At 39.1% G+C, this 26,218-nt stretch overlaps 1 pseudogene; it reads left to right on the forward strand.

The window, feature by feature from the left end:
* The first annotated feature begins 650 nt into the window (after positions 1-650).
* LOC142149624 (uncharacterized) overlaps positions 651-26,218 on the forward strand; it is a 168,859-nt pseudogene continuing 143,291 nt past the window's right edge.

Below are 26,218 nucleotides of genomic sequence, written 5' to 3' on the forward strand. Positions count from 1 at the left end.
TGTGAAAATACATATATGTACTCAGTGGTCACTTTATTAGATACACCTTTCTAGTATTGGGTAGGACCCTCTTTAGGTTGCTGCTGCATGAATTACTGACTATATATTACATTACTGCTGAGTGTCTAATTTTTAACACTTGTTCTTCTTTAGTGTACTTGCTGTGAATTTTATTCACATGAAAAACACCTACATCTAAAGATGTAAACTGTTAAATAATAGTGAGTCTGTGCGGAGTCTATTTAGTACAGATAGGACTTCACAGTTTTCATTTAAGTATGTATGTTTCTGTATCTCTGTGCACAAAAATGAAAACAATGGTCAATGTCTGTTTCATAGTTGTTAGTGTATAAAACATTTTTGTATTCTGTATCCAATATAACATTACAATTGTTCAAGTAGTTTCATTAATGTAATAATTAGGCTGCTAAATCTTAACACTCTTTTTGCTTACAGGTGAATTAATGAGCAGGATTCCAATTAATAACAGAAGACATTTTGGGAAGGTCCTTGTTCTCTGAGTGTCTCAGTGTTCCAAAAGACTCACCTACAAGTCATCTATACTACAGTCATCAGTTCTTCTTTACAGCAGCTAACTTCATTTCTGAATAGGATAAACTTTCTACAACTAACTTGTTGTCAAACACATGATGAATCTAAAAGGAGAAAATCCCTATCTGTGCTCTGAATGTGACAAAACATTTTCATGTAAGTCAAAACTGATTACACATCAGAGGATTCACACAGGAGACAAACCATTTAATTGCTCTGAGTGTAGCAAATGTTATACCCAGAAATCAAAGCTTATTGTACATCAGAAGACTCACACAGGAGAGAAACCATTTAAATGCTCTGAATGTAGCAAATGTTTTGCCCTGAAGTCAACTCTTCTACAACATCAGAAGACTCACACAGGAGAGAAACCATTTCAATGCTTTGAATGTAGCAAGTGTTTTACCAAAAAATCATATCTTGTTGTACATCAGAGGATTCACACAGGACAGTGAGAGTTAGTGATTGATGAGCTGGAAAAATTAATACACTTGCCAACTAGTATATTTCTGACTCGTTTTGTCGGCTCTTTCAGGGCGGTTTCATCAGAGGTTGATGAAACCACCCCCCAAAGAGACGGAGCTAATGTGAGCTAATTGAATATCTTTAGTGAGTTTGGATGTCTGTATTTTGAAATTTGCCTTTAGAAACTTTCACTTGCCTACACTAGGATCTATATATCCTGATGTTATATATGTATGACTATTTTATATTATTTAAAATTGTTATATATTAATAAAATCAATAGATTGGATTTTATACTACTTTTTTCATTTCAAACAGTGCTCTTCTTTTTTTATTCACGGTTTTGACCTTTTTAGCAGTAACAGTATCTGCATATTGTTGTACGGCGGTTGGTGAAGCACCCTAAGGAAGTAAACCTGTTAGCGCCCTATTGGTTGTTTTTTCCTTTTCTTTTATTTATGTTCATGCCTACACATAGTGATTTGTATATTATTTCTTTAGAGCGCCGGACTATATTTTCTTTTGTTTGCACATACACAGTGTTCTTAATTGTTCTGGCTGCACTCCTTGGTGTCACTGATCTCTAAAATGGTTCTGCTCTCTGTGGACATAGCTGGGTGACCCCATTGGAGAGCCAAACAATTCAATTCTTAACAAATACAATTCCTTTCTTCTGCATATACTGCAAAATATACATACTCTGTGCAGTAACGTAACATGGCGTACACACGTATGATTGCACGCATCAGTTCATAAGGATCATAATACTGACTATTGTGTTATAAAGTTAGTTAATAAGTTTACTTGTGTTATTCAATGTTTATGTTTGTATATTGTCTACCTAGTGGTTCCTGATAATACAGCCAGGTGTGAGCCATAGATAATGTGGGCTTATTGTTTAATCACTGGGACTTAACGAGCTTTCCAGATTGTGTGGGTTGGGAGGAAATATGATTATGTTCTCAGTGAGCTCTATTAACTTGGGACAGATAAGTCGAGTATAGTCCCAAGTCAGTCCAGAAAATATTGCCACCATGTAGTTCCCTATGAGTATTATTACTACCGCAGGGTATAAAGCTAGGGTGCATACTGTCTGAGAGTGTGATACTTCATTGGAAGGCTGAGCAGGAATTCAGGTTCCGTCAGTCTGTTCTTTCCATATTTGGTTTAACCGGCCATGTGAGGCTGTATGCCAGGCCGAGAGACACGGAGCTATTCCCTATTGTGACTCAGAATAATAGACTCACTGTCACAGACTGTTTAGCTGCTACATCCCAGACATATCTATATATTATCTACTAGCACTGTGGGATAATGTGTGTAATATATATTTAAGAGTGTGAGAATTATTCTCCACTTCTCATCCATGTACCACCACCAAAAGAACGGACAGACAGACGATCTGCACTAGAAGGTAAAGTTCATAGTCATAGTATATTCACCACTTTATGCAAAATGTCTAAATACTGACATTGTATTACATACGATCCTCTGGTGCACCCTCAGTAACAATGTGATATATATAAGTAGGATGGAGGAAAGTAAAAGACCCATGACGGAGAGGTTCTCCAGGAGCTACACCGTGGTATAATAACTATACAGGTAAGTCTGCCAGAGATAGTCTGATTGTCATCCAGAAAAGACACTTGTGAATGAATATGAAATTGTCTGTTTATATTAGAGATGCTCACTGACCCCCGTGTTTTGGTTTTGGTTTTGGTTTTGGATCTGGATTACATTCAGGTTTTGGTTTTGGTTTCGCCAAAATCGCCCTCGCTTGTTTTGGTTTTGATTTTGTTTTGCTTTTTTTGACAAAATGCCACTTTTTGGGCTAAAAACACATAATTTATATATTACTTTGTACCTACATTACTTTTAACCTCAATAACACTAATTTCCAGTCAATTTTTGTTTGCACAGGAAAAAAACTTTCAAATGTCATCAGTGAATCCTGCCATATGCCTTAGAAAGCCTATCCCACATGACTAAACTGGATGAGTAACAACAGTTATGCTGTGTTAGAATTAATAGCACAACAAACTTTTTTCTTTTAATATTGTATAATGTTTATATATCAAATTTAAACAGAAGACGTTAGAGCAAAGTAATGCCGTGTTAGTGCAGTATCAGCCACTATGAAACAAGTCATGGTAGCTCCAATTCAACAAAACATTATCGTAGACTGATTTGGCCCAGTTATTGCTTTTCAATGAAAGATGACACTGGGGGGCATTTAGTAAAGCAGGTTTATCTGTGTGGAAACAGAGGTGTTTCCCATAGCAACCAATCATATTCTAGCTTTCATTTTTGTTGCACAATTTGGAAAATGAAAGCATATTTCTGATTGGTTGATATCAGCAACACCATCTTTCATACACAGTTATCCTTCCAATAATGTCCCACATGCATGTGGTCTGTTTTATCTTACTGACTATCAAAATGTGACTCTTTTAAACTTGTCAGTAAGCTTACTGACGGTTAGGAAGTAAGCCTTTACCTTATCACCACTGAAGGGACTATGACACAAAGCACTGCATGTTCCCGTAACCATCTGCAAAGATCAAGTTTTCTGTGTGGATGGAACATTACATGAACAATAGATTTGAGGACAGTCTTTGGTGCACGCAAAATAAATGTTAATCGTCCTTTACATTTTAAGGACAATGACAAAGCATGCACATTTATCCAACAGAGCAAACTAAATAAGTTCCTGTTAGTTTGCAAATAACGGGGCAGATGTTGATTTAAAAGGGTTAATGCTCCTATATGTCCCTTCATATATGCAAAGCATTTAACGAGTAATGCAATAGAGCAAAATTGTTCCCACAGTTCTATGGTGAAATTACTTCCACAATCCATAACAGCTGTCTAGCAATCCCAATGCATCTCCACACAGATCTGACATTCACATCAGGACCTACAGTGTAAACATCTGCTCTTCCATGTCCATGTTTGTGGATCGATGAACCAAATATGGCAGCTGTTATGTTTATTAATTGCCCAGAGGTCTGGTAAACGTGTTCCTGGTTGGTGTATTGGAAGGGGTGGGAGAAAGATCACTGCAGTGTGTCTAAGAGCGTTTAATATGTCAAAGTTAACTTTAAAAAACAAGAAAAGAAATAAATTAGGGAAGTCAACCACTGTTTGTAAGAATTTCAATGCAGAACTAACAAATAACACGTACATTTATTTTAAAAGTTTTCTTTTAATAGAAAATACATCTAAGCTGGATTTTGTCTATGATGTCAAATGACTATTTATATGTATTTGAGAGACTTGCATATTGTTATTATTACTAATAATAAGAGGCATGTGTGTTTGGGGAGAATTATAGAATAATAATAATAAGAAGAATAATGATAATAATAAGTATTTTTGGATCATGATAAGTAACCTTGTTTATTGACTATATGGAGCATATGGGCTGGCACCAGATCAGATGTGTTAAAGAAAAATGTAAAGTGCAGATGCCATTTGGGGTGATCACTGGCACACAATGCCCCAGATTAGATGCCCCCCAACTCTCCCTCCTCATGTACCCCTGGCACAATGTCACTGTGTCCACACAGCCACGCTACTTTTCCCAGGGAAGAAGTAACTAATCTGCAACAACCAGACCTAATGGTCTGCAGCCTAATCTGCACACAAAGGAAATTCTTTACCTCTCACAAGAGTCCCAGGGAGAGAGTTTCCGTGCAGGGGCGGCAGGAGCCGGCTGGGGGGCTGTGCATGGTCCCCTCAGACAGTGCATAGATGGCAGGACATGATTTGCAGCGAGAAGCGGCTTAGCGCACAGTCCCGATCTCCAACAATCAGCCCTATTCACAGGAATGGGAGGAATGTGCGGCGCCTGCCACTCAACCTACATCTGGCCACGCCGGGTCCTAGTGCCGGAGACTAGGCTCAATGCCGACTGCGCCGGGTCCAAATCTCGCAAGATCCGAGAAGTGTGTGAGGCAAGTGTAGGCAAGTCTCTCTAGAAGCTTGGAGGGGCATGAAAGCTGAGAGATGGGATAGTAATTTGACAGAGTTTGGATTAAAATATTTTTTTTTCAGAATAAGAATAATCACTGCGTGCTTGTATAGTGATGGAAAGATACCAGTAGGGAGAGATAGATTACAGATTGTAGTTAGAGGTGAAATGAGCACAGGAGACATGAATCTACCAATCTGTGAGGGAATAGGATCAAGAGACAGGAGGTAGAGTAGGAAGATAAGAAGAGAGTAGATACTTCCTATTCATTTTTGGGATCACATGAAGAGAGGGTGTCAGAGGGTAGTGGGAAGGAATTGAGCTGATTGCTTGTCGAGGAAGAAGATACCATTTCTAGTCTGATCTTATCAATATTGTCCTTGAAGTAGGAAGCACTATCCTGAGCACTTATAGTAGATGGAGGGTTTGGGGTGAGAGGATTGAGCAGAAATTTAAATGTGTTAAAAAAGTTTGGGGTTAGAAGCCTGAGCATAGATGAGAGATTGGAAGTTTGCTTGTTTTGCAGTGTCTAGAGCATATCGATAGGAGTGGTAGATAGAAGTATATGTGAAGAAAACATTAGAGGTAGGAGATTTACACCAATGATGTTCTGATTTATGGAAAATTTTTTGAAGATTTCATGTCACTTTAGTGTGCCGTGACTGACATTGAGGTTAATGTGTAGTATAAAGAATCACTGGAGCCACTTGATCAAGGGCTGTTCCTAGGGTATGGTGAAAATGAGCTACTGCCATAGCAGAGGAGGAGAATGTAGAGATTGGAGAGAGAAGGTGTTGGAGACAGGTGGAAAACTGTTGAAGATTTAAAGAGTTAGGATTTCTGTGGGTATAAACAGGCTTTGCGGAGTTTGACAGCAGAGAGGTTAGAGCAGTGGGGGTGAGCGTGTAGCTGGCAAGGTGAAGATCCGAGAGGGGGAAAGGTGTGTTAATGAAATCAGAAACTGAGCATAGTCTAGAGAAAACAAGATCAAGGCAGTGGCCATCCCGATGTGTAGAGGATTCAACCCACTTGGAGAGAGCAATTTGGAAGCTGGATTATCAATAGAGATGTTGATATCACCCAGGATGATGGTGGACATGTCAGAAGATAAGAAGTGAGGGAACCATGCAGAGAAATCCTCAAGAAATTGTTGATATGCTCCAGGGGGGCGATAGATCACAGCAACACGCATATGGATGAGGATAAAGTGAGTGGTAAAGATGAAATCATGGGGGGGAGGGATGAGGATGAAATGTGAAATGAGGGATAAAGATGAAATGTTGGGGGAGAGGGATGGGGATGAATTTAGGGCTAAAGATGAAATCATGGGGGGGAGGGATGAGGATGAAATGAGGGATAAAGATGAAATGTTGGGGAGAGGAATGAGGATGAAATGAGGGATAAAGATAAAATGTTGGGGGAGAGGGATGAGGATGAAGTGAAGTGTAAAGATGAAATGTTGGGGGAGAGGGATGAGGATGAAGTGAAGTGTAAAGTTGAAATGTTGGGAGAGAGGAATGAGGATGAAATGACGGATAAAGATGAAATGTTGGGGGAGAGGGATGGGGATGAAGTGAAGTGTAAAGATTAAATGTTGGGGGTGAGGGATGTGGATGAAGTGAAATGTAAAGATGAAATGTTGGGGCAGAGGGATGAAGATGAAGTGAAGTGTAAAGATGAAATGTTGGGGGAGAGGGATGAGGATGAAACAAGGGGGACAGATGAAATGTTGGGGGAGAGGGATGAGTATGAAGTGAAGTGTAAAGATGAAATGTTGGGGGAGAGGGATGAGGATGAAGTGAGGGGTACAGATAAAAAGTTGGGGGAGAGGGATGATGATGAAGTGAAGTGTAAAGATGAAATGTTGGGGGAGAGGGATGAGGATGAAGCAAGGGGTACAGATGAAATGTTGGGGAGAGGGATGAGGATGAAGCGAGGGATAAAGATGAAATGTTGGGGGAGAGGGATGAGTATGAAGTGAAATTTAAAGATAAAATGTTAGGGGAGAGGGATGAGGATGAAGTGAAATGTAAAGATGAAATGTTGAGGGAGAGGGATGAGGATGAAGTGAGGGATAAAGATGAAATGTTGGGGAGAGAGATTAGGATGAAGCGACGGGTAGAGAGGAAATGTTAGGGGAGAGGAATGAGGATGTAGTGAAGGGTAATATAGTGAAGATGAAATGTTGGGGGAGACAGATGAGGATGAAGTGAAGTGTAAAGATGAGATGTTGGGGGAGAGGTATGAGGATGAAGCGAGGGCTAATGATATTATGTTGGGGGAGAGGGATGAGGATGAAGTGAGGGCTAATGATATTATGTTGGGGAGAGGGATGAGGATGAAGTGAGGGTTAATGATATAATGTTGGGGAAGAGGGATGAGGATGAAGTGGGGGTAATGATGTAATGTTGGGGGAGAGGGATGAGGATGAAGTGGCGGTAATGATATTATGTTGGGGGAGAGGGGTGAGGATGAAGTGGGGGTAATGATATAATGTTGGGGGAGAGGGAAGAGGATGAAGTGAGGGGTAAAGATGAAATGTTGGGGAAGAGGGATGAGGATGAAGTGAAGTGTAAAGATGAAATGTTGGGGGAGAGGGATGATGATGATGATGAATTCAAGTGTAAAGATGAAATGTTGGGGGAGAGGGATGATGATGAAGTGAAGTGTAAAGATGAAATGTTGGGGGAAAGGGATGATGATGAAGTGAAGTGTAAAGATGAAATGTTGGGGGAGAGGGATGAGGATTAAGTGAAGTGTAAAGATGAAATGTTGGGGGAGAGGGATGAGGATGAAGTGGGGGGTAAAGATGAAATGTTGGGGGAGAGGGATGAGGATGAAGTGAGGGAAAAGATGAAATGTTGGGGGAGAGGGATGAGGATGAAGTGAGGGGTAAAGATGAAATGTTGGGGGAGAGGGATGAGGATGAAGTGAGGGATAAAGATGAAATGTTGGGGGAGAGGGATGAGGATGAAGTGAGGGATAAAGATGAAATGTTGGGGGAGAGGGATTAGAATGAAGTTGGGGTAAAGATGAAAAGTTGGGGGAGAGGGATGAGGATGAAGTGAGGGATAAAGATATAATGTTGGGGGAGAGGGATGAGGATGAAGTGAGGGGTAAAGATGAAATGTTAGGGGAGAGGGATGAGGAGGAAGTGAGGGATAAAGAGGAAATGTTGGGGGAGAGGGATTAGAATGAAGTGGGGGGTAAAGATGAAAAGTTGGGGAGAGGGATGAGGATGAAGCGATGGGTAGAGATGAAATGTTAGGGGAGAGGAATGAGGATGTAGTGAAGGGTAATGTAGTGAAGATGAAATGTTGGGGGAGATAGATGAGGATGAAGTTAGGTATAAAAATGAAATGTTGAGGAGATGGATGAGGACACAGTGAAGGGTAAAGATGAAATGTTGGGGGAGAGGGATGAGGATGAAATGAGGGATAAGGATGAAATGTTGGGGGAGAGGAATGAGGATGAAATGAGGGATAAAGATGAAATGTTGGGGGAGAGGGATGAGGATGAAGTGAGGGGTAAAGATGAAATGTTGGGGGAGAGGGATGAGGATAAAGTGAGGTGCAAAAATTAAATCTTGAGGGAGAGGGATAAGGATGAAGTGAGGGGTATATCTGAAATGTTGGGGAGAAGGATAAAGATGAAGGGTCTCATGTTGATTTGAATGTAATTTACATTTTTGGTGCATAATACGTTTTTTTACATGTGGGCGTGTGTACAAACCACTAGTTTTGGATCTAATGCCTTGTGATCTTGTGCTGAAGTACAAAGCGTATTATACACCAAAAATGCAAATTGCGTTCAAAACAACATGAACCTTGAAATGTTACATTCTCCTGATTTCACAGGTGCTCCAATTATTTCCACACAGTAGTTTGACCTTTCTTACTTTATATTAGTTTTTCATTACAGCATTTGTGTGATCGGTGAGTGATGTATAGAATAATCATATCAGCATGAAAACAGAACCACGGTCCTTAAGGATATATTTATGATCTGATAAGTTTTGTTCTGAAATTAAAAACACAATCCTGCCTCTGGCAAAACATTAGGGGCCTAAGTTATTAAGGAAGATAAGGCTAAAAAAAGGAGTAAATGTTCTCTGGGATAAACCATGTTAATCAATGCCAGGGGTGCAAATTAGTTTATTATTTTGCACATCAATTAAATACTGGCTGTTTTTTCATCTAGCACACAAATACGTAATGTACCCACTATATTGTTAACCCCTTTTTGTGATACCAATCTATCTGCGGACTCTAATACCTAATAGCCGCGGCTGCTGTAGGAAGCTATCTTGCTCCTCTTAACTAGAGAATTACCATCTGATTTAGCGGGATTTTCATCTGAAGCTATATTTCCTCTTATGCATATGCTGTCTATGAGTATTAAAGAGTCATTACCATCTTTAACAACCACTGATCTGGATACCTGGTTGTTTACACGTAAACTGGACATCTTCATAGAATAAGGAACTAGTGCAGTGATGGGCAAACTTTTTCAGGAATCGGGCCAAATAAAAAAGAAAAACTTTAGGCGGGCCAATATAATTTATTAAAAAACTCAAATATCGAAATATATAATACAATTTTTTTGAATGGGACGGGAGGGTGTTATATAGCAGTGTTACCTTTATAAGTGCAGCGATCGTACAGACACAGCACTTATTTCAGCAGGTTGTTGCAGATCCGTCTTTCTGGTGAGCCACTAACTGACAACACAGCAGCCAATCAAAATCCGCCTTAGTATATGGCCCAGCCCATCTCTTCTCACATGACTTTCAGCCATTAGGGGGCAGACAGGTGTCTGAGTGATTGACATACGAAGTGTCCTTTTAGGAAGTAGGATGAAGTGTAATGGTGGAAATAGCTGGGAAGGCATAAAAATTAAGGTTCTGATACACAGGATCAGCCCTAATAATTTTTAGGGATGTGCACCGGCGACTTTTGAGGTCTCGTGTTTTGTGTTTTGGATCCGGATTTTCATTATTTTTGGGGTTCGGATTTGTCTCGCAAAACACTTGACGAAAGGTCTCGGTTCGGATTTAAGGTTTTGGATTCGGATTTTTTTAGGAAAAAACATAAAAAGTTTAAAAATCAAGTTTTTGGGCTTATTTTCACTCCTATGCTATTAGTAACCTCAATAACATTCAATAACAAGCATTTCCACTAATTTACAGTGTATTCTGAACACCTCACAATATAGTTATTAGTCCAAAACGTTGCAACGAGGTATCTTTCTGGACTGCGTAGAGGAGTGGGTCACCACAATATATATATAATAAGAAAACCATCAACTTGTATGATTCACACCAATAAATGTACCTGGACTGCGTAGAGGAGTGGGTCACCACAATATATATTAAAAACCCTGAACTTGTATGATTCGCACCAATAAATGTACCTGGACTGCGTAGAGGAGTGGGTCACCACAATATATATTAAAAACCCTGAACTTGTATGATTCGCACCAATAAATGTACCTGGACTGCGTAGAGGAGTGGGTCACCACAATATATATTAAAAACCCTGAACTTTTATGATTCGCACCAATAAATGTATCTGGACTGCGTAGAGGAGTGGGTCACCACAATATATATAATACGAAAACCATCAACTTGTATGATTCGCACCAATAAATGTACCTGGACTGCGTAGAGGAGTGGGTCACCACAATATATATTAAAAACCCTGAACTTTTATGATTCGCACCAATAAATGTATCTGGACTGCGTAGAGGAGTGGGTCACCACAATATATATAATAAAGAAACCATCAACTTGTATGATTCGCACCAAAAAATGTACCTGGACTGCGTAGAGGACTGGGTCACCACAATATATATTAAAAACCCTGAACTTTTATGATTCGCACCAATAAATGTATCTGGACTGCGTAGAGGAGTGGGTCACCACAATATATATAATAATAAAACCATCAACTTGTATGATTCGCACCAATAAATGTACCTGGACTGCGTAGAGGAGTGGGTCACCACAATATATATTAAAAACCCTGAACTTGTATGATTTGCACCAATAAATGTATCTGGACTGCGTAGAGGAGTGGGTCACCACAATATATATAATAAGAAAACCATCAACTTGTATGATTCGCACCAAAAAATGTACCTGGACTGCGTAGAGGAGTGGGTCACCACAATATATATTAAAAACCCTGAACTTGTATGATTCGCACCAATAAATGTACCTGGACTGCGTAGAGGAGTGGGTCACCACAATATATATTAAAAACCCTGAACTTTTATGATTCGCACCAATAAATGTATCTGGACTGCGTAGAGGAGTGGGCACTGGGCACCACAATAAAATATATAAAAAACCTTCAACAGGTCTGCATTACACTGCACATACGGCTGTTCCTCCATCCTCTCCATCATATACATGTTGGAGTTTTAGCGTGTGACAACCTCTTGTTTTTGATAATGTCAGTGCATTTTGAATATTTTTCAATTTGCCCCACACCACTGAATGTACTTTATCTATGATACGCATCTATCTATCTTGACTGCGTAGTGTGGTGGCCCCGGTACACAATTTGGTACCGAGGCTACAATATAATTAAAAAACCCTCCACGGGTCAGAATTCCACCAAAAAAGGGTATGGACTGCGTAGTGTGGTGGCCCCGGTACACAATTTGGTACCGAGGCCACAATATAATTAAAAAATTGGGCATCAACTGTCACCGTTGTTTAATATCTGATACACCTAAATATGGACTGCACAGTGGAGTGGCCCCGGTAGTAAATTTGGTGCCGGGGCCACAATACCTCCTCCAACTTCCAAGTGTAGTGTTTATAAAGACAGACAGCGTCGAAGTGTTATTAGTTGACTTTCTTAACCCTAAAATTGTCCCTGTTGCAAATATTCGTGCAATGGACAGTTACTTTTTTATTGAAAGACTCAAGCTTTCAAGTGTAGTGTTTATAAAATATAAACAACAATACAGTAGTTTTAGAGCACGTCAATACCTCTTGTTTTAAATTATGACAGGGCATTTTACTTTTGGTTTAATTTCTTGAATTTGTTTAAATTTGGTTTTACTTTTTGAACATGGCAAACGACTGTTGATTGGTCATATAATGCAAAAAAAAAAGTTCCAAGATGGAATTGTCCTTGGGCCCTCACACCCACCCTTATGTTGTTGAAATAGGACATGCACACTTTAACAAACCAATCATTTCAGCGACAGGGCCTACCAAACAACTTTGGCTGAAATGATTGGTTTGTTTGGGCCCCCACACCAAAAAAGCTATTCATCTCTCCCTGTACAGACTAAACAGGCTCTACTGAGGCAAGATGGCGTCCTCATCCTCAACCTCTGATTCCTCTCCCCCTACAGTGTGTACTTCCTCCTCATCACACATTATCAATTCGTCCCCGCTGGACTCCAGAACCACAGGTCCCTCTGTAGTATCTGGAGGGCAGTGCTGTACTTCATTGAGGAATTGATTATTCATTTTTATAAACATCATTTTTTCAACGTTATGAGGAAGCAACCTCCTTCGCCGCTCACTGACCAGGTTCCCCGCTGCACTAAAAACTCTTTCCGAGTACACACTGGAGGGGGGACAACTCAGGTAAAATAGAGCCAGTTTGTACAGGGGCTTCCAAACTGCCTTTTTTTCCTGCCAGTAACAATATGGACTGTCTGACATGTCTACTTGGATGGTATCAGCAAAGTAATCATCCACAATTTTTTCTATTGTGACAGCATCCAATGCAGCGAGAGTAGACATGTCTGCAATGATTGGCAGGTCCTTCAGTCCGGACCAGATGTTATCAGCATCCCCGCCAGTGCCTCTTTTGGGAAAACTGAGCTTTTTCCTCGCAGCCATAGATGTGGAAGAAAATGAGGGTGGAGCTGTTGGCAGGTCACGGTCCTCTTCAGAGGACAATCTCCTGACCAGCAGGTCTTTGCACCGCTGTAGACTTGTGTCCGCCGGAAACAGAGACACAACATACGCTTTAAACCGAGGATCGAGCACGGTGGCCAGAATGTATTCCTCTGACTTTAAAAGAGTGACCACCCTCGGATCCTGGCAAAGCGTACGAAGGGCTACATCCACAAGAGCTACATGCTTGGTGTAATCGCAATGGCTTACCAGCTCCTCCCTCACTTTCTCCAGCTGCTTCTGCAACAGCCTGATCAGGGGAATGACCTGACTCAAGCTGGCAGTGTCGGAACTGACTTTTCGTGTGGCAAGTTCAAATGGCTGCAGAACCTTGCACAACACGGAAATCAGTCTCCACTGCGCTTGACTGAGGCGCATCCCCACTCCTTTGCCTATGTCGTAGGTGGCTGTGTAGGCCTGAATGGCCTTTTGCTGCTCCTCCATCCTCTGCAGCATATAGAGGGTGGAGTTCCAGCGCGTCACAACCTCTTGTTTGAGGTGATGGCAGGGCAGGTTCATGCTTTTTTGATGTGCCTCTAGTCTGCGGTAGACACTGGCTGAATGCCGAAAGTGTCCAGCAATTTTGCGCGCCACCGCAAGCATCTCCTGCACACCCCTGTCACTCTTGAGGTAATGCTGCACCACCAAATTAATGGTGTGGGCAAAACATGGGACGTGCTGGAAATTGCCCATATTTAATGCCCGCACAATGTTACTGGCATTGTCTGACACCACAAATCCCCATGAAAGTCTAAGTGGGGTAAGCCACTGGGAGATAATTTCCCTCATTTTCTCTAATATGTTGTCAGTGTTGTGCCTCTTATTAAAGCCTGTAATACACAATGTTGCCTGCCTTTGCACGAGCAGCCATTTTGTAGTTGCTGCTACTGATGCAGCTGTTGCTGTTGCTGCGGAAGGGGATGCATCTACCCAGTGGGCTGTCACAGTCATATAGTCCTTCGTTTGCCCAGAACCACTTGTCCACATGTCCGTGGTTAAGTGGACAGTGGGTACAACCGCATTTTTTAGAGCACTGAGGACACTTGATCGTACTTCTCTGTACATTTTTGGTATCGCCTGCCTAGTGAAGTGGAATCTCGACGGGATTTGGTACCGGGGACACAAAACCTACATCAACCCTCTAAATCCCACTCCACTGATGGCGGACACGGGGCGCACGTCTAACACCAACATTGCAGTTACAGCCGCAGTTATACGCTTTGCAATAGGGTGACTACTATCGTATTTTGTGGTCATGGCAAACGACTGTTGGACGGTCAATTGTTTTGTGAAAGACTTAGCGGTCTTACGACTTCCCCTCTGGGAAGATGACTGACTAACAGCAGCAACAGCAGCAGTGGCAGTAGTAGGCGTACCGCTGCAGGATTCCTCGGATGAATCCCGTATTGAGGAGGACTCAGTCTGGCTGCTGACTTGGGCTGCAGGACTGAATCTGATGGTGATTGTGGAGGAAGTTGACGAGGAGGGTGTTGCTGGTGTGTATCCAACTGGACCACGGGATTTAGGTGTCCCTGTACCGATGAGGGTCCTAGCCCCAGTTCCTGAACTAACCACTGAACTATGAAGGTTATTCAGGTGACGTATAAGGGAGGATGTTCCTTGGTGGGCAAGATCCTTACCCCTGCTTCTTTGAGCTTTACATAAGCTACATATGGCCATACATTGGTTGTCTGGATTTGGATAAAAATAACTCCACACCGAAGAGGTGCATTTTTTGGTCTTCTGACCAGGCATGACGATGGGCTTTTTCATCCCATGGACATCAGCTGTTTCCCCCCCTGGTGCCTCATTTACAATAACCACATTACCATCCTCATCATCAAGTTCCTCCACAGCGCCAGCTACATCATCAATAGGCTCCTCCCGAGCCACCTCTTCCCGTACAGTGATGGGAAGGTCAGGCTTGACAACCACCAACATCCTTGGACTCGCCTTGTGGATTTGTGATAATTTCTCTTTAGAAGGCAGAGTTGTTTGCTGTTTTGTTGCTGACAGCATAACTCTCTTCAATTTTTTGTAGGGGGGGAGGAGGAGGAGGGCTAAGATCCGTGGGTGAAGCTGAACCACTAGTCATGAACACGGGCCAGGGCCTAAGCCGTTCCTTGCCACTCCGTGTCGTAAATGGCATATTGGCAACTTTACGTTTCTCCTCAGATGATTTTAAGTTTCTCTTTTTGCTACTTTTTCTTAACTTGGGCTTTTTGGATTTTACATGCCCGGTACTACGAGATTGGGCATCGGGCTTGGAAGACGACGTTGATGGCATTTCATCGTCTATGTCATGACTAGTGGCAGCAGCTTCAGCATTAGGAGGAAGTGGGTCTTGATCTTTCCCTACTTTATCCTCCAAATTTTTGGTCTCCATTATATGTAGCACAAGATACTGCAGAATGTGTGAACTTGGTAATATTGCAGTACCAATGGACTTATACTGCTGGATTGGTTTTGCAAATTTGGTTATAATTATATATATTTTTTTTAATTTTTAATTTTTTCTTTTTTTTTACTATTTTTTTTTTAAAAAAAACTTGGGAATAATGGGGAAATAACTATGCCCTTAGAAGCACAGAGCACAGGACACAGCACCACTGGACTGAACAGGACACGGCACAGGACCCAGCAGCACTACGGAACTCAGCAGGACAGAGCACAGGACACAGCACCACTAGACTGATACTGCAGAATGTGTGAACTTTGTAATATTGCAGTACCAATGGACTTATACTGCTGGATTGGTTTTGCAAATTTGGTTATAATTATATATATTTTTTTTAATTTTTAATTTTTAATTTTTTTTTACTTTTTTTTTATTTTTTAAAAACTTGGGAATAATGGGGAAATAACTATGCCCTTAGAAGCACAGAGCACAGGACACAGCACCACTGGACTGAACAGGACATGGCACAGGACCCAGCAGCACTATGGAACTCAGCAGGACAGAGCACAGGACACAGCACCACTGGACTGATACTGCAGAATGTGTGAACTATGTAATATTGCAGTACCACTGGACTTTTACTGCTGAATGTGTGAACTTGGTAATATTGCAGTACCAATGGACTTATACTGCTGGATTGGTTTTGCAAATTTGGTTATAATTATATATATTTTTTTTAATTTTTAATTTTTTCTTTTTTTTTACTATTTTTTTTTTTTAAAAAAACTTGGGAATAATGGGGAAATAACTATGCCCTTAGAAGCACAGAGCACAGGACACAGCACCACTGGACTGAACAGGACACGGCACAGGACCCAGCAGCACTACGGAACTCAGCAGGACAGAGCACAGGACACAGCACCACTAGACTGATACTGCAGAATGTGTGAACTTTGTAATATTGCAGTACCAATGGACTTATACTGCTGGATTGGTTTTGCAAATTTGGTTATAATTATATATATTTTTTTTAATTTTTAATTTTTAATTTTTTTTTACTTTTTTTTTATTTTTTAAAAACTTGGGAATAATGGGGAAATAACTATGCCCTTAGAAGCACAGAGCACAGGACACAGCACCACTGGACTGAACAGGACATGGCACAGGACCCAGCAGCACTACGGAACTCAGCAGGACAGAGCACAGGACACAGCACCACTGGACTGATACTGCAGAATGTGTGAACTATGTAATATTGCAGTACCACTGGACTTTTACTGCTGAATGTGTGAACTTGGTAATATTGCAGTACCAATGGGCTTATACTGCAGGATTGGTTGTGCAAATTTTGTGGTAATTAAAAAAAATTAAATTAGTTTTTGGTATTTTTTTAAATAACTTTTTTTATTTTTTTAAACACAGGGGAATATTGGGGAAATAACTATGCCCTTAGAAGCACAGAGCACAGGACACAGCACCACTGGACTGAACAGGACACAGCACAGGACCCAGCAGCACCACTGACCTCAGAAGGACAGAGCACAGCACACAGCACCACTGGACTGATACTGCAGAACACAGCACAGCACAGCACAGCACAGAACTAAACAGCACAGCACAGAACTAAACAGCACAGCACGAGATCTACCAGGACAGAGGACCACCTAACACACCCTCCCTCTACCCTGATCAATGCCCGAGTGAAGATGGCGGCGACTAGCGGGGAATTTATAGGATCCGAGTATCGCGAGATCCGACAACGGGATTATGAGTCAGAGCCTCAGTTTCAGATTTGAATTTGGCGCCAATACCCGGATCTGTCTCGGATCCGACTCGGATCGGCAACGTTCGGGTGGGCTCGGATTTCAGAAATCCGAGTGCGCTCATCTCTAATAATTTTATGCATATTTTAATTAAATTTTAAAAAATATAGGCGGGCCGGATAGAACCTCTAAGTGGGCCGGATCTGGGCCGCGGGCCGTAGTTTGCCCATCACTGCACTAGTGCATTAGGCAAAAATCTCTTTTCTCTAATAGGAGCTATATGATGTACATTATTATCTGCTTTACTCTTGTTTGAATATTGACCATTGGCCAATTTTTATACCTCTGATATTTACTGTGAGATTTATACATACTACCTCATGTATGTGTTTTTTAATGTGATCTGTTGGGATTATTTTAATAAATGTTTAAATAGGGAATTTTGCGCAACTCTCCGTTTGCTCTTTTGTATATATCTTTATAGAGGTTCTACACTGCCTCTTTTTTTGAGTTGCTGCATCTGATGCCGGGATTTTATTATTAATAGTTGATTCGATTGTGACATATATTAGCGCCAGAAATCGAGGTTTTTTTGATTGACCTCCTGATGAAGCCTGACAAATATACAGACGAAACGCGTTGAGGACTAGCGATTCTATTGTGGGACTATTTATTCTTTGTTTCTTGATCAGGAGCGCACACTGTGACTAAGCTTCTATTGGATATAACAGCTGAACCAGACAGAAGTTACCATTCGCTGATGGATGTCACAAAGAAATCCAGATAAGCATTTTATACTTGTTCTTATGTAAGTGTGATACTTATTTTCTGTGCAATAAATCTGCTGAATTTACAGTGTTACACTATGATGGTTTTTCTTTTTACCTATTCTGTGTACTGCTGAGATGTCTCAGCAGCATCAATAGAGATCACAGCTATACAAGAAGTGCCATTATCGGAGTTATCATGGGATGTTTGGAGAAGTTGCTCATTATACAGATAAGCACTAAAGATTGTTTATTTGGTACGATTTGCCGGATTGGAAAGGATATCCTTGGGATTGCATGAACGCTCTGCTCACGATTTGCCATATATGTTCACATTTGCACTATATCTTTTGTGAGACTGTCACGTCCACCTATATATGATAGTGAACTTCCTTTAATATTTTCATCTATATGTATCTCTCAGTACTGTTGACACAAACAATACTGCACCATTTTGGCGCCCTATCCCATGTGCTTATTTTCCTATATGTATATATATATATATATATATATATATATATATATACATAAGATCTGTTAATACATGTTTAATATATGTTTTCAGTTTTATATCTGAAATATCATTGAGCCTTTTAGCAATACTTAAAGTATTAGACATTCATCATTCTGTTGTACAGGTGATTAGTGATCAGTTGTGATGAATACATCACATATAAATACTGAGACTGTGTCACCTGGATTCATCCTTCTGATGAAAGTCCAACAGCACAGAAACGTGTCAGGTTCTTACTACAGTCTCCATAAGGATTGATCACATTATTCTCAGAAGTAGATCTCTGTTTTCAGCATCTGAGCTGTGTCAGCTCACGGTACTTGGAGGGACATAAGATCTGAGAAATTCAATATCTATGGTGAGCCTCTTTTTCCCTGTCATTTTAAACCAAAACACTGGTAATTGAAGGGTTTTATATCTCAACGTTACTCACCTTTATACTGACTGTCTCCTTACAATTTTGGATTCTATAAATGATTGACATTGCTAAGTAAGTTGTTCAAGTCTGTTCTCTGAACTCGGCTAATGTTAATTTATCTGATATATTATCCTAACTGCTAATTCTAATCACTGTATGCATAAATCTTTGAATCATGTTCCTGAGGGGGCTATCATCTACTTTTTAACAAGTGAAAAGGAGTTTTCTATTCTGTAAAATGAATTTGATTGTTTTAAATTAGGTTCTGTGATATCTATCATTATGGCTTAATTTAGATGAATATCATTAATAATCTGCCATAACAAATTAATTTACTTAAATATTTTGTTATGGTTTATTTTTAACAATTAATTTTAGTTATGTTAGTGTTACTATTGATAGTCAGAACATACCTTTCTGCTCACACTCTCTGTCTAGATAATAGATTAATCCTAAACAATAGGTCCATTTGTTGACATAACAGGATGTCAGAGACTGTGCTGATCTAATAAGAATGTGAGATTTTACCACCTGCCAAGGTCTAATTAAAATTTTCCTTTGTAGTAAGTAGGAATGTTTATACCTCATTTACATGTCAGTGAGATTTACATGAGAGACCTGGAGACAAACAGTCTGAGAACCTTCTGGTCATCTCGGGAACTATTGAAGAGAGATGGGGAGGAATGACTATAAATAGGCAGTATCAGCCCAGTGTTAGTGAGTTGGTGGCTGGAGAGCTGGAAGGAGGGAACAGTAAGAATGATCAGGAGGGAAAGAGATAGAAGGAGAAATCTTCAGAGTAAGGTAATTATATTATACATAAGAATATACTGATACATACAGAATTACAATTATTAGCATTCTCTACTGTGCATTGTATAATCTGTACTTTGTATTATCCATTAGTAAAAGTGTTATTGCAAGACAAAGCTGGGAAAACATGTGTTGAACGTTATATATCCTGATGATACATTGTACATTATATGTATCTGCTTTCTCCTATGGTTCTGGTGTAGCTAGATATAGAAAAACCTCTTTTGTATGAGTAAAACTTTTTTGAAGAGAACTTTCAGCCAATTGTTTGAAGAAGACAACAGATATTGATTAGAACACATCACTGTTTATTTAAAATTGTTTGATAATAATTCATTGTTTGGTGCTTTTTCTTGTGTGATACTTTGTAGATATATACCTGGAGCAGTTGTCTAAGGAAAGAGCAGCCTCCTGTATGGTGTTATTTTATTTGATTTGATTTTTATTTGTTTATTACTATTATTTTGTAATCAGTTAGCGCCACAAAGTTTATTCTTGTGAAGATATATAGATATGTACTCAGTGGTCACTTTATTAGATACACATTTCTAGTACTGGGCAGGACCCCCCTTTAGGTTGCTGCTGCATGATTTACTGACTATATATTACATTACTACAGAGTGTATAATTTGAATTTTTAATACTTTTACTTCTTTAGTGTACTTTTTGTGAAACACCTACATCTAAAGATGTAAATTGTTAAATACTAGTGAGTCTGTGGGGAGTGTATTTAGTACAGATAGGCCTTCACAGATTTCATTTAAGCATATATGTTTTCCATATCGATGTACACAAAAATAAAAACAATGGTCAATGCCTGATTCATAGTTGTTAGTGTAAAAAACATTTTTGTATTCTGTATCCAATATAACATTATTATTATTCCAGTAGTTTCATTAATGTAATGATTAGGCTGCTAAATGTTAACATTCTTTTTGCTTACAGGTGAATTAAGTAGCAGGATTCCCATTAATAACAGAAGACATCTTGGGAATGGCCTTGTTCTCTGAGCATCTCTGTGTTCCAAAAACTCACCTACAAGTCATCTATACTACAGTGATCAATTATTCTTTATAGCAGCTAACTTCATTTCTGAATGGGGGAAACTTTTATACAACTAATTTGTTGTCAAACACATGATGAATCTAAAAGTAGAGAATCCCTATCTGTGCTCTGAATGTGACAAAACATTTTCATGTAAGTCAAAACTGATTACACATCAGAGGATTCACACAGGAGACAAACCATTTAATTGCTCTGAGTGTAGCAAATGTTATACCCAGAAATCAAAGCTTATTGTACTTGAGAGGATTCACACAGGAGAGAAACCATTTAAATGTTCTGAGTGTAGCAAGTGTTTTACCCAGAAGTCAGTTCTTGTAAGACATCAGTTGACTCACACAGGAGAGAAACCATTTAAATGTTCTGAGTGTAGCAAGTGCTTTAATGTGAAATCAAAGCTGGTCGAACATCAGAGGATTCACACAGGAGAGAAACCATTTAAATGTTCTGAGTGCAGTAAATGTTTTACTCAGAAGTCAACTCTTCTAAAACATCAGATGATTCACTCAGGAGAGAAACCATTTAAATGCTCTGAATGTAGCCAGTGTTTTTTCCACAAGTCAAATCTTGTTGTACATGAGATGATCCACACAGGAGAGAAACCATTTAAATGTTCTGAGTGTAGTAAATGTTTTACTCAGAGGTCAACTCTTCTAAAACATCAGAGGACTCACACAGGACAGAAGCCATTTACATGGTCTGAATGTAAAGACCACAGTGAGCGTTAGTGATTGATAAGCTCGAAAAATTAATACACTTACCAACTAGTATATTTCTGACTCGTTTCGTCGCCTCTTACGGGCGGTTTCATCAGAGGTTGATGAAACCGTCCCCAAAGAGACTGATCTAATGTGAGCTAATTGAATATCTTTAGTGAGTTTGGATGTCTGGAATTTGGCAATTTGCCTTTAGAAAATGTCACTTGCCTACACTAGTATCTGTATATTGTGTTGTTAGATATGTATGACTATTTTATATTATTTAAAATTGTTATATATTAATAAAATAGATTGGATTTTATACTACTTTTTTTATTTCAAACAGCGCTCTTCTATTATTTTTATTCTAAGTTTTGACCTTTTTAGCAGTAACAGTATCTGCATATTGTTGTAGCGGCGGTTAATGAAGCTCCCTAAGGAGGTAAACCCGTTAGCGCCCTATTGGTTATTTTTTCTTTTTCCTCTATTTATGCACAGGCCTACACATAGTGATCTGCATATTATTTCTTTAGAGCGCTGGACTATATTTTCTTTTGTTTGCACATACACAGTGGGCTTAATTGTTCTGGCTGCACTCCTTTGTGTCACTAATCTCTAAAATGGTTCTGCTCTCTGTTGACAAAGAAGGGTGGCCCCTATGGAGAGCCACAAAATATCAAATATAATTCCTTCCTTCTGCATATAACTGCAAAATGAACTGTGCAGTAACGTAACATGGCGTACACTCGCAAGATTGTACGCTTCTGTTCTTAAGGAACATAGTACGGCTATTGTGTTATAAAGTTAGTTATCTAGTTAACTCAGTGCAATGCACTGTTTATGTTTGCATATTGTCTACCTAGTGGTTTCTGAAAATTAGGCAGTTGGGAGCCATAGAAAATGTGGGCTTATTGTTTAATCAATGGGACTTAACACGCTTTCCAGATTATGTGGCTTGGAAGGCAATTTGATTATGTTCTCACTGAGCCCTATTAACTTGGGACAGATAAGAAAAGTATAGCCCAAAGTCAGCCCAGAATATATTGGCACCATAGAGTTCACTACAGTGAATATTACAACAGCAGGGTATAAAGCTAGGATGCATACTGTCTGAGAGTGAACTACTTCATTGGAAGGCTGAGCAGGAATTTTGGTTCTGTCAGTCTGGTCTTTCCATATTTGGTTTAAGCTGCCATGTGAGACGATATGCCAGACTGTGAGACACGGAGCTATTCCCTATTGTGACTCAGAATAATAGACTTCGTCACTACATCAAATCACTGTCAGGGACTGTTTGGCTGCTACATCCCACTAAGTCATACAGAGCGGTTATACAGACATTTTAGCGGACATTTCCCTGTTCCTTCTGTTAGCTTTGGCTGAAAACTAGAACTTTTTACTGTATTGTGTGAATTTTAAAAATAGGATGTTGCTTTTTTTAAAAAAAAAATAGGTCAAGGGAAAGATTGGGTGAAAAGGGATCCAATTTATTTTTCTAAACTTGAAATTTCTAAGGCTGATTATTTTCTTGGTGCTGCCTTAATAAAATACCCTCAGATGTAGCCTTGTCTGCTTCTCAGAGTATCTGTTGTGTCTCCTGCTGTCACATGGTCATCTCATCTTGACTATCCCAGTGCTTTCTTAAACTTAATATTTCTAGACCGAAATAATCCCCCCCCTCTCTCTTTCTGTTAATAACACTACCCTCCTTTCTGTCCCTGAAATCTGCTGCCTAGGGGTCATCCTCAACTCTTCTCTTTACTTCAAACCCCACATACTTTCACTCTGAAAATCCTGCTACTTCCACCTCTGGAATATATCCAAGATCCAGGTCTTTCTCACATGGGAGCCACCAAAACTCGTACTCGCTTCCTGGTAATCTCTTGCCTTGATTACTGTAGCCTTTTTCACTCTGGCCTATCCAACAACAACCTTCCCCCTCTTAAATCTAGCCTCAATGCTGCTTCACAACTTATTTCTCTCTCCCTCTGCACTATCTCTGACGCCCTCTCTGCCAGTCCCTACATTAATTCCTTGAAGCCTACAGAAACTCCTCAAATACAAATCTCTCATCCAATCCCCCCTACATCTCCAAACTCATCTCTACACACATTCCTTGTGGCTGCTCTGCCAGTGACTGCCATCTCACTACTTCACTGATTGCCTCTTCCTACTGCTGCCTCCAAGACTTCGCCTGGGCTGCTCCCCAGTTGTGAAATGATCTCCCATTCCCTATTAGATTAATCTCTACTCTCCAAAGCTTTAAACATGCTCTTAAGACTCATTTGTTCATTGAAGCCTATCAGCCCTTCTTCTAACTCCCATTTATTGTCTACCACCTCCATTCCCCCACTCGGAACCACCCTATTTATTTCTTCCTTCTCCCTTTAGGACTTCTTTCCTCGTGTCCCCTTTCTACTATTCCATCAGTCTCGCTACCTCTTTGCTGCTTCCTTAGCCCTGTTCTCTTGAGTTCAGGCTTACTACACATTGGACATTACAATAACTCTCACTTCCTGTCTTGTAAATAATATAATCTACATTGCCCTGTTATTTGTTTGTGTTTGTTTATTCAATATGTCAGGTCTTTATATTTGTTTCATGTAATATGTATTATGCAATTGGTTAAAGATCAATGCTGACTGTATATGTCAAGTACGGTGCAGCAGACCTTTTATCGCACCTAAAAAATAAATAATAATTTGATGTATATTTTCTTATACTGAGCTAATAATAATTGGCAGTAAGACCCTGTGTTCAAATTCCAGTATAGATAAAAAAAAGACATAGCTGATATATTTGCTGTATTTTAATAATAATAACTTATCTTTTCAGTGTTTTTATTAGAATTTAAGTGAAAACCTAGAAAAGTCCATATTTATACAAATATTGCAAATGTATGGTAATGTTAATAAATATTCATGCATTGCACAGTGAGCTATTCAACTCTGTTCTATGAACTCTGCTGACATTAACTTATCTGATATATTATCCTAACGGCTATTTCTAATCATTGTATGCATAAATCTTTGAATCATGCTCCTGAGGGTGCTATCAGCTGCTTTTTAACAATTGAAAAGGAGTTTTCTATTCAGTAAAAATAATTTGATTGTTTTAAAGTAGGTTCTTTGATATATATAATTCTAGTTTAATCTAGATGAATATCATTAATAATCTGCCTTTGCAAATTAATTTACTTATATATTTTGTTATGGTTTATTTTTAACAATGAATAATATTGATGTTAGTGTTACTGCTGATATTCAGAACATACCTTTCTGCTCACACTCTCTGTCTAGATAATAGATTAATCCTAAACAAATGGTCCATTTGTTGACATAACAGGATGTCAGAGACTGCGCTGATCTAATTAGAATGTGAGATTTTACCACCTGCAAGGTCTAATTAGAATTTTCCTTTGTAGTAAATAGGAATGTTTATACCTCATTTACATATCAGTGAGATTTACATGAGAGACCTGGAGACAAACAGTCTGAGAACCTTCTGATCATCCTGGGAACTATTGAAGATAGATGGGGAGGAATGACTATAAATAGGCAGTATCAGCCCAGTGTTAGTGAGTTGGTGGCTGGAGAGCTGGAAGGATGGAACAGTAAGAATGATCAGGAGGGAAAGAGATAGAAGGAGAAATCTTCAGAGTAAGGTAATTATATTATACATAAGAATATACTGATACACAAATGTTTGTAGATATTATGTTGTAGATATTGGTTTGCTATCAGTGTGTTCTCCCATAATCGTGTAAGCTAAAATTTGTTTTACATTTAAGACTAATGTCCAGATATTCTCACGAGCCAATAATTGTATATATGTGTACAATAATTCTATCAAAAACAAAATTATATACATATCTATATATCATATATATATATATATATATATATATATATATATATATATATATATATATGTAAGAATCACACAATGTAAATTGCCAAAACCAGTGCTATGATTATCCCTATCTTTGTTTAAGTAAAACTTTTTGAAAAGATTCTTTATCCAAACAGATATCTCAGATAAGAATTATATCTAATGTCCTTTGGTATACTGGATATTGATTAGAGCACATCACTGTTTATTTAAATTTGTTAAATATTGCTACCCTGTTTGGTGCTTTCTCTGTAGTATTTCTTAGTAGATGTATATCTGGAACAGGTGTCAAGGAAAGTGCAGCCTCCTGTATGGTGTTAATTTATTTGATTTTTATTTGTTTTCACTAATATTGTGTAATCAGTTAGCGCCACAAAGTTTATTCTTGTAAAGATATAAAGATAAGCACTCAGTGGTCACTTTTTTAGATAAACCTTTCTAATACTGGGTAGGACTCCAATTTAGGTTGCTGCTGCAAGAATTACTGACTATATATTACATTATTACAGAGAATCTAGTTTTTAACAGTTTTTCTTCATAAGTGTACTTGTTGTGAATTTTATTAACAGGAGAAACACCTACATCTAAAGATGTAAACTGTTAATTAATCGTGAGTCAGTGGTGAGTCCGTTATCTCCTGTGTATATATCACAACTTTTTTTGCCTTGTTTGAGTGTACAGATAGGCCTTCACAGTTTTCATTTAAGTAGAATGTTTTCTTATCGCTGTACACAAAAATAAAAACAATGGTCAATGTCTGAGTCTTAGTTGTTATTGTATAAAACATTTTTGTATTCCTCATCCAATATAATAATAATATTGTTCAAGTAGTTTCATTAATGTAATGATTAGGCTGCTAAATCTTAACATTCTTTTTGCTTACAGGTGAATTAATTAGCAGGATTCCCATTAATAACAGAAGACATCTTGGAAAGGTCCTTGTTCTCTGAGCATCTGAGTGTTCCAAAAGACTCACCTAC

The sequence above is a fragment of the Mixophyes fleayi genome, chromosome 4, assembly GCF_038048845.1.
Source record: "Mixophyes fleayi isolate aMixFle1 chromosome 4, aMixFle1.hap1, whole genome shotgun sequence".
NCBI lineage: Eukaryota > Metazoa > Chordata > Amphibia > Anura > Limnodynastidae > Mixophyes > Mixophyes fleayi.